Source organism: Bradysia coprophila (genome assembly GCF_014529535.1).
Source record: "Bradysia coprophila strain Holo2 chromosome X unlocalized genomic scaffold, BU_Bcop_v1 contig_675, whole genome shotgun sequence".
In the NCBI taxonomy this organism is placed as follows: Eukaryota; Metazoa; Arthropoda; class Insecta; order Diptera; family Sciaridae; genus Bradysia; species Bradysia coprophila.
In genome coordinates, this window is record NW_023503359.1 from 1 (window position 1) to 9,690 (window position 9,690).

Below are 9,690 nucleotides of genomic sequence, written 5' to 3' on the forward strand. Positions count from 1 at the left end.
TAAACTCATGCACCAACACCGTGAAGCAGCACCAGTTATATCTATAGATAAAATAAACATTTTCGTTCGACATGTAAATGTTGTTGCAAGTGGAAATATGTTGGCAATATTATCATGTACTCGCACGACAACCGCACACCAATTTGTTCAAATTTGGCGATCCTTTGTTGTGGAGTCAACGGCCAAGAGTAATAAATTTTTACTGAGACCTTTTCGTTGAAAATGGCGAAGTGAAACCAACTAGGAAATCAATTATTTCCATAACGGTATTATCAATCAAATTCTTAATCGATAAAGCGACGCTTCGGAGATTCTTACGTTGGATTGTTTACCATCAATGACCTGACTATCGAGTCACTACATTTAAAATTCTAACCGATACCTTTAATTTCTGTTTAAAAAAACCTGAACCGAGAACATATCCGTTTTCTCAAAGTTTTCGATGCACGTCTTGGTGATCTCAGCATTGTCTTTTAGTTAAATTCTGATTAGTTCACTTCAGTAACACCACAGGAAACACACAGGGAACCGCAGACTAGTTTATTTTTATTTGTTACCTATAGCATCGACAAAAATAAGCAATGATCTGTGGCCATAATAGCAAAAATGAATGTTAAAACTATGGAAGTACTAGATTTTGTCTCCACAAACTTAGTTCAAAAGAAGTAGAAGATTCGAAAATCATATTGTTGATGGCTAAGAAATGTGGAAATGTCTGACAAAAGTAGAACTGCTGCAGTATTCTTTTGCCATGTGGCCATCGATACTTCATAATTGCCAAAATCAACGTTCGATCGTACAATGTTGCACGTGCAGTCATATATAATCAATGTACTTCCCGTATCAATATCTGATAAAATACGAAAAATTGTCCATCAGAATGATATCGACAATTTAATGAAAATATTTCATTCGGTATGGTGACAAACTCAATGATTGTGCCATTAACGACGTAGATAATTAAAGTTCACAAATTGTGTGGTTCAATAGATACACGAAGTTACAGTGCGAAAACAAATTTACGCAAGTAGTAAACACGCGTGTTACAGTAGGAGAAGAATTTATGTTTCTACGTTAATTTTTGATGTTATATTGAGTACAACGAATAAATTAAGCGTCTTCAACGTTTGACCGGATGAGTTTATTATTTGTTCCGCAAAACTGACAACCGAAAGACATTATAACCACAAACATGGATAGTCACTTTCCGAAATGGAAAACACTATTTTTTATTATTATACCTACATCAGTCCATAAATTAATCCAAAAATAAATCATTTTCATAGTATTAAAGTCGACGGCTCTCTTACATTAATAGCCTCGAAAAGAAACTTTTTTTTTTAAATTTCAATTCCATCTTCCATAAAGACCACTCACATATTATTGCATTCAAATTTTAATTCTGAAAGGAAACTATAAATTTACATCATCTCAATTCAATCAAATGAAATATGAAATATTTTATATTCATTTTTATGTGATTTTAATTTGTTGAATTTTCGGCTGTATGGCCATATGATGGCGTATTATGTTTTTTGTTAAATTGTTCAGTTGATTTTTTTTTGTTTCGTTTGGTCGTAGATCAAAAATAGATTCTACCAAGAGTTTTGATTATGAGAACGTGTAAACGAGCTGTCCGAGGAAAGGAAGAAAAAAAAACGTTAAATTTTACTTCTGTTGTTGTTGTTCTTTTTCTTTCTTTATTTGATTTGTTTATTGGTAAATTAAGTTGCAAAGTAATTAATCGATAATTTTGTTATGGAAAATACTTTGCTGGACTAATGGGTAAACAGAATATTTTCAGGGCAAACATTTTACGGTTTATCAGTTTACTATGGCAAGGACAGAGACGTGTCTCTAACAAAAGAATCTTATTATTTTTTATTGCTGGCAACCGCAAATATCTATTTAATATTTCCAGATCATTTAACACTTTATGCTTTCATACTCTCCAGTCCAGTACGGCTTTTATGGTGAAAGGACTGGTGCTAAGTGCTATAACTACATCAGTGCACAATTTATTCAAATGCCTTGCAGACCGTACTCGAAATACTAGTGGCTTTACTCATACATTTGTGACATCTGGACTTTCAATCCCAGAGTTGGTGGGTGTGTTTCCACTGATTGGTTATGTGTTAATTTGATTACAGGTGGCACACTGAGTTCAAAAATTATTAAAATCAAATAATACCGATGTTGCTACTTTCAAGTGTACTAGTGAAAGTCCTAGTTGGGTTTGGGATATGAGCAGTTGAAAAAATCGAAAAATTTAACTACATCGACATAATGTCTCTGCTCTCTGGTGTCGACTAAAAAAAATGAAGGAAGTGTCTGTCCTCGTAGCTCAACTTAGTCTCAGTGTCGATGAATTTTAAACTCAATAAGTCTCTATTCGGCTCAATAGTACATGTTATTACCTTTCTATTGACACCCCATACGACCCTATACGGCTCGTGTAACTGGAGAAATTTTTTAAAGAAAAGTGCAAGTTTTCGGTTTTTAGTCACCTTTCACCAGCCACACAAGCTTCGAAGAATTTTTTTGAAAGTGGTTTTGGTTTTTAGAGTCTAGGCACATATAAAAAACTCCACTGGAAAATGCGTCCGATTTCGGTAGGCTGTTCTTCAAAAGAATCCCTCGAAACGAATGGTACAACAATGTGCGTGAAAGAGGCAACCAGGGGTTCATTACCCTATTTGATAATATTTTTCAGCGATCTTTGCAAATGATGACTAATTTCATGTATCAGCGACGATACCGCAGATTTAGGCCCTCATTCTAAATTAACTTAAATGCGAAAATCATTGGTACGAGCGAGACATTTGCTCATTTAACTTAAAACGTTAATAGTTAGAGTCCCACAATTTTTAGCCCCGTACGAAGTACAAAGTGGCTTATAGGATTACGATGCCGTGTGTAATTTATGGAATTCGAAGCAGACGGTAAGGGCAAAGTGTTTGCCTATGTTCATAGATGACGAATCCGCAATAAAAATTTTGTCTGTCCGTCTGTCCGTCACGTCGATATCTTGAGTAAATCAAATCCGATTTCAAATTTTTTTTTCCCTGAAAGATAGTCAAAATAGTGAGGTTAAGTTCGAAGATGGGCATATTTGGGTCGGCCCTTCGTGAGTTAGGGCCACCTAAGTGATTTAAGGTCTTTTAGGGATATTTACGGCAAAAAAAACGTTGTAAATGTAAAATGTAAATGAAACGGCAAAAGATAGGTAATGTCGATACTGATCCAGGAAAAAAAAGTTTATTAAAATCGGGTGAATGGCCCGTGAGTTAGGGCCCTAGAAGTGAAAGGCTACTCGGCCCTAAGTGTATTTTGCATATAACTCGAGTAAATTTCATCCTTTTTTCGTAATTTTTGTTTCATTTGAAAGTTAATCGAAGCCCAAATATAATGTGGCGAAGAACGTTTTAAATTTGGGTCCTTGGACTGAGGCCGCTCCTTGGCCCTAAGTGTATTTTGCATATAAATCGAGTAAATTTGATCCGATTTTCCTAAATTTTGTTTCATTTGAAGGGTAATCGAACACCAAATAGAATGTTGTTGGAAAAAAAAAATTGGGTCCTTGGACTAAGTCCGCTACACGGCCCTAAGTGTATTTTGCATATAACTCGAGTAAATTTGATCCGATTTTCCTAAATTTTGTTTCATTCGAAAGGTAATCGAACGAGGAATAGAATGTTGTTGAAAAAAAAATTAAATTTGGGTCCTTGGACTAAGCCCGCTACTCGGCCCTAAGTGTATTTTGCATATATCTCGAGTAAATTTCGACCGATTTTCTTAATTTTTGTTTCATTTGGAAGGTAATCGAAGGCCGAATATAATGCTGTTGAAAAAAAATAAATTTGGGTCGTTGGACTAAGGCCGTAACTAGGCCTTAGGCCTCTCAATAAATTAAAATTTTAGGTCAACTTGAAATTTGTGTTACATTTGAAAGGAACGTCGTACGGGGCTTCGTAATTGCGCTATGCGCAATTTCTAAGATGTACACATTTCATAATAATTTGACTTCAACTACGGTGACAGACGCACTAGGGTCACGTGCGCAATAGATGTACGGGTTCGTACGGGGCTCAGTCGCAGCAAACGCTCCGACTGTTCTGACGGCTCGTTTTATACCTTGAGTGTTTATTCGACTCTCTTGTCAGACATGGTTCATAGGGTTCAATAACAGGCCCTTATTATCTTTCCTGACCATCTTATCCTATCCAACCTTACTTTTTATTTTGGCTACATTATTTGGGTCTTTTGGGTCCTGAAAATCTGTCTAAAGCCTGGAAATAGTTATTTTCCGAACGCATGCTAAAATGTTGTTTTAGTGAATGAGAGGTTTCCATCTCGAGCCGAAGGCGAGTGCTGGAATCGAATTCGCTAAGAAAAGCGTTTTAGCGTTCCTAACTTTCCTAAACGACGTGGGAAATAAGCAAACGAAGTTGTGATATTTCAACACTAGCTAGGAAAAGGAAAATTTAACGAATATTTCTTTGCATGGCCGACTTACGGCTTCGGAAAATCTTTTGCTAGCAATTTTTCTTAATCTACTCTGTAGCGCAATTGTAGCGTCAATTAATCTTTCCTGTGCCACCTATAATAATGTTATTGCTACGATGATATGTTGAAAATAATTGTTTGACATTAATATGTTAACATCGATCATTCACACATTTTTGATGCCAATAATTTTCTTTTTAAAATTATAAAATCTAAGACACACTTGTCATGTTCATACGTAGTCACTTCGCGTACACATACACCACATATATAAATACGATTTTTTCAAAATTTAAAAATGATATAAAACGACGTCAGTTTACGGTGTTTATTTTTATAGCTCAGATGGAGCACTACTCGGAAAAAAATAATGTTAAATTTTAAGACTTGATGGAGAAAATAGAACCTGCAAAAAAAGAATGAGATAACATTGTCCGATCGTAAAGTTTATAATTCGCCTAACATTAAAACTTCACATATCCACACCAATATTTCTGATGTGCCACTGCAATCGGATATTCATATAGAAACAGGATGCTATTTTCATCTTGACATTCGTATTTGTTTGTTTGGCTGGTTGAATTATTAGCAAATTTTAGAAATGACGCTAATCCTCGAGTACACACAATACGAAACTACACATTCTTGTTGAGACACAACTTACATTTTTATTAATTTTTGTTTTTTTTTTTTTCATAAATTTTGTTTATTTTCACTCCGTGTGATATACACTCGTAATGATGCCATACCATGCAATCCATATGCCAAGTCAACCCACATTTTATATTCATTTTATATTAAATGTTCGATTTTAGCTTGAATTGTGAATGAATGGGAAGAACTGGTGGATTTTTTTGTAAATGGAAAATAAAACTGAGGTTTAACAACGGCGGATTGATTTTATTTTTCATTCTGCAATCATTAATCTGAGTGCTTTCTTTTGATGTTATTGGATAAATTAATTGGCGTTGAAGGTTTTCATAGTTTATTGGAATATATATATATATTCCATTTAGGGGATCAAATTTTACGGGCTCTAGTCACGTTATGTTTGCTTCGAATATAATCGGTCTGAATTGGAATAATAGGTCAACGTTTTTGATTTACTGGCATCGAAAATGCAGTCAATCGTAAAGCGAACGAGAACTTATGATAAACACATAAAAGTATTGATCAATTTAGCTCGAAAGTCGGAAACTTTGTGTAACATGAATTCCGTGTACAAATATCTGAAGTCTAACTTTAGGCGCAGATATAATCAACACCAGACGAAAAGTCCTAAAAGTTTGATAACCTATAGGCGTGGATTGGAATTCACGTAAGGCATGTGGTCCACACTCGCCAACCCGCACTAACCCGCGTGATGTTTCATGGTTAATTACCTCATTGAGAGGCTTACATCCAGAAGTGGATAAAATGCAAGTAAATTTTAAGTGAATGATAACAGCAGCCACCACAACCAATCTATTTTCAACCGCCCTTTCAAATATATTATACCCAAATAGTCTAATTTTCCAGAATCTATTTTTAGTGACGGACTATCAAGTAGGCTGCTAAGCTACATTAAGGGAATAGAATGAACTGTTCGGTCCACCGAAGAATATTTGGGAGATTAACCTGAGATTAACCAACGTGGATATATCAAGTAACTCTTTATCTTAGTTTAGTTCACTTTAAATAACAATTTTATTGAAAATAAATATTGAATAGCCACAAAAAAAAGTCCAAAAATGCTTCATATCCCACTTTTATACAGAAAATAGTCCAAATAGATCGAAGTTTGGGTTCCAAGAGTATAAGAACAACGAGAATACATCGAAAAATTCTTTATTTTAGTTGATCTCACTCTTATCAGCAATAAGTAATGAAAAGCCGCACAAAAAACCTCAAAAAAGCGAAAAACAAACGAAATAAAGGGCTAAAATTTCGTCGACTTGGGGTGGACTTCTACTAAAGTCGCTCCAACCCTCTGCAGTGAAACTTATCCAAGGATTGTTTTTCCATAGCATGGTACTACAGAGGCTAGGCTATCTTGTCATACATATCATGTCATGGATTTGTGTCACTGCAAGCGGTCAGGGACTCGGGAAAATCACCAATTTTTTCACCTAAAATGATTGATATCACCAACAGGTCAACATGGACCTGGTGGTGTTTATACTTAAAATGTGCGTCTCTTCAAGGCCTACAAGGCTAGCTAAAAACATTTTTTCCCAAAATGGTTGTACTCGACTAATCGCGAGAAAACGATTTCGGGCCCCTTTTGGCAGACCCTTACTTCACTACCTCGATCGTCGACAACAAAATAAATTTCACCAAAAGTAGTACTACTTTTTGCTCGCATCGAATGAGCTATTATAACTCAATAAAATCCATGACACCTTGTCCCAAAGTTGTTCGAAGATTTGGCGATATCACTCTTAACACAACCATAAAAAAAACTTTACGATCGAGGACATAGATTAGGAGATGTTGTCACAGAAAGTTGGAAATTATTCAAAAATATTCGGCAACGAAACATTTTGCATTTTTACGAAGATTCGCTGTTACTACGGTACCAGGCCAGGATATAAATGCATAGGTCCAAACGCGCTGAAATAAGTCAAACAAGACTGTTTAAAGAAACATAACAATCAAGGGCCTAGATCAGAAACAGAATATCACGCGAAGACAGCGGGCATTCAAAAATATTCGACATTTTTCAGCAGTTTTAACAAGTTTATGAAACAAAAATTGTATTGCCTTTAACAGCGTGGAGAGAGACGAAATGTTGAAAAACATCAGATTGAAGTCACCATCAATATATCCGTTCATGTGGCAATGCTATTCATCGCCATCAATTCTATTCTTCGGAAACGATCAGATAATGTCCGAAGTTGGAGCACAACAAGGCGACCCTTGTGGACCTTTGGCTTTTTCATTAATAATTCAACCGATTATTGAAAATTTGTTATCAGAGCTAAACATATGGTATTTAGATGATGGCACATTAGGAGGACACCCGGATACAGTTTTGAGTGATTTGAAATTAATAATAGAGGAATGTCGTAACATTGGTTTGGAGATAAACCCCTCAAAATGTGAATTGTTTTTCTGTGGTGATCGGATCGAATCAGTAGTTCAAGATTTCGAAGCAATGTCTACTGGTATCAAAATTGTAACCGATGATCTGGAACTTTTGGGAGCACCAATTTCTGAGGGATCAGAAGAAAAACTTATTTTGAAGAAGCACAATGAGTTGAAAGTGATGTTTGAGCGATTGGATCATCTAAATTGTCACACAGCATATTTCCTACTTAAGACATGCTTCACAGTCCCAAGGTTGACGTATGTGCTTCGTACGAGTTCATGCTTCCGTCACAATAATCATTTGAAATCGATCGACAAGGACGTCAAACGAACATTCGAATCAATAACCAATTGCCGTTTGAACGATGAGAAATGGTCCAAGGTTTCAATGCCAATTCGCTTTGGAGGAATTGGAATTAGAAAATGTGAGGACATTGCACTTCCTGCATTTTTGAGCTCAATTAATTCAGTTATTAATCTCGTCACACTCATGTTGCCAAATATATCCGATGCGACAATGATAGCCGATTATACCGACGCTCTAAATGAATGGTCACTAGTGTCCGATTCACTTCCAGATAGAAAGATTTATCAAAATGAATGGGATGATTTACTTATGTCAGACAAAATGGAATCATTCAATTTTCAATCCAATAAAGACAAGGCAAGACACCAAGCATCTGTACACAACGAGTCAAATGCATGGCTGTCAGCTTTACCTTCCAAATTCGTTGGCACATTTTTGGACAACAACACGTTCCGAATCTCTACAGCTCTTCGTATCGGTTCCGATATTTGTAAAACACACAAATGCATTTGTGGTGATATAGTATCAACCGATGGAACACACGGACTAAGCTGTTCAAAAAGGGCAGGCCGTCTACCTCTTCATGCAGATCTCAACACAATCATTCAAAACGCTCTTCATTCGGCTATCATTCCTTCGAGAAAAGAACCACCAGGAATGTTTCGTGATGATGGGAAGAGAGTTGACGGAGTAACCCTTGTGCCATGGAGTCGTGGTCAAATGCTCGTTTGGGATGCGACATGTAGTTCCGACACATTTGCACCATCTTATTTGAATCTATCATCTTCCAAAAGTAGGTCGGTCGCAGAATTAGTAGCAAAAAATAAACATCGAAAATACAAAGGACTACTGGAGCAGAACTTCTTGATCCTTCCATTTGCTGTGGAAACTTTGGGGGTTTGGTGTTTAGAAGCGATAGATTTCATCGACAAACTCGGCAAAAAAATATCAGAAGCAACGGGAGAAAGAAAATGAAAGACGGTCTATCTAAAACAACGGATAAGTTTAGCCATTCATAGAAACAATGCTGCGAGTGTAATGGCTACATTCGATACGTCCGAAAATATGAACGAGATATTTTACATTTTGTAAACGCTTTATTTCTTGTAAAAAAAACGTTTTGTAATAAATGGTAGGCTACAATTTTAAATCAGAACAGACTGACCGTCACAGACATTTTGAGTTTTTTTTTGTTTTTGGCATGAGAACCTTTACAGTCAAGGGAACAAGCTGAACGATATCTTTGAATAAACTCAATGCAATTATTTTCAATTTTCCTTGTAGACATGTGATTAAAAGAATATAATTAACGTGTAAGTTAGAAGTAAGACAAACAACATTTCCAATGCACTCACCTCTTTAATGTAACATTTTTCGGCATTCCTATTTTCGTCATTTTAACTTTACGACTTTCATCGCCACTATTATTTGTCGAACATAATATGCTATTCATTGCATTATCCGACGAAACCGTATCCGAATTCTGTGAATGTGATGATGCACCATTTGTAATATCTGAATTTTTCAGAACACTAGCCCGTTCAAAATTAATTAATTTACTTGACGATTGATCGATTAGTTTTTCATTGTTTTCATTACTATTTTCACTTAGATTGAGATTTAAGTTTAGATTTCGTGGTGAGGTTTTCTCCTCAACAGGTAACATATACGACAACATGCTGATTTAGTAACACTAACACAGAATTTTCAAAAGAAATTTTTTTTTGTATTTTTCTTATTGGTAGAAATTTTCAATGAATGGAAATTTTACAATTGGAAACATTAGGCTTTTTCACTCGTCTGCATGC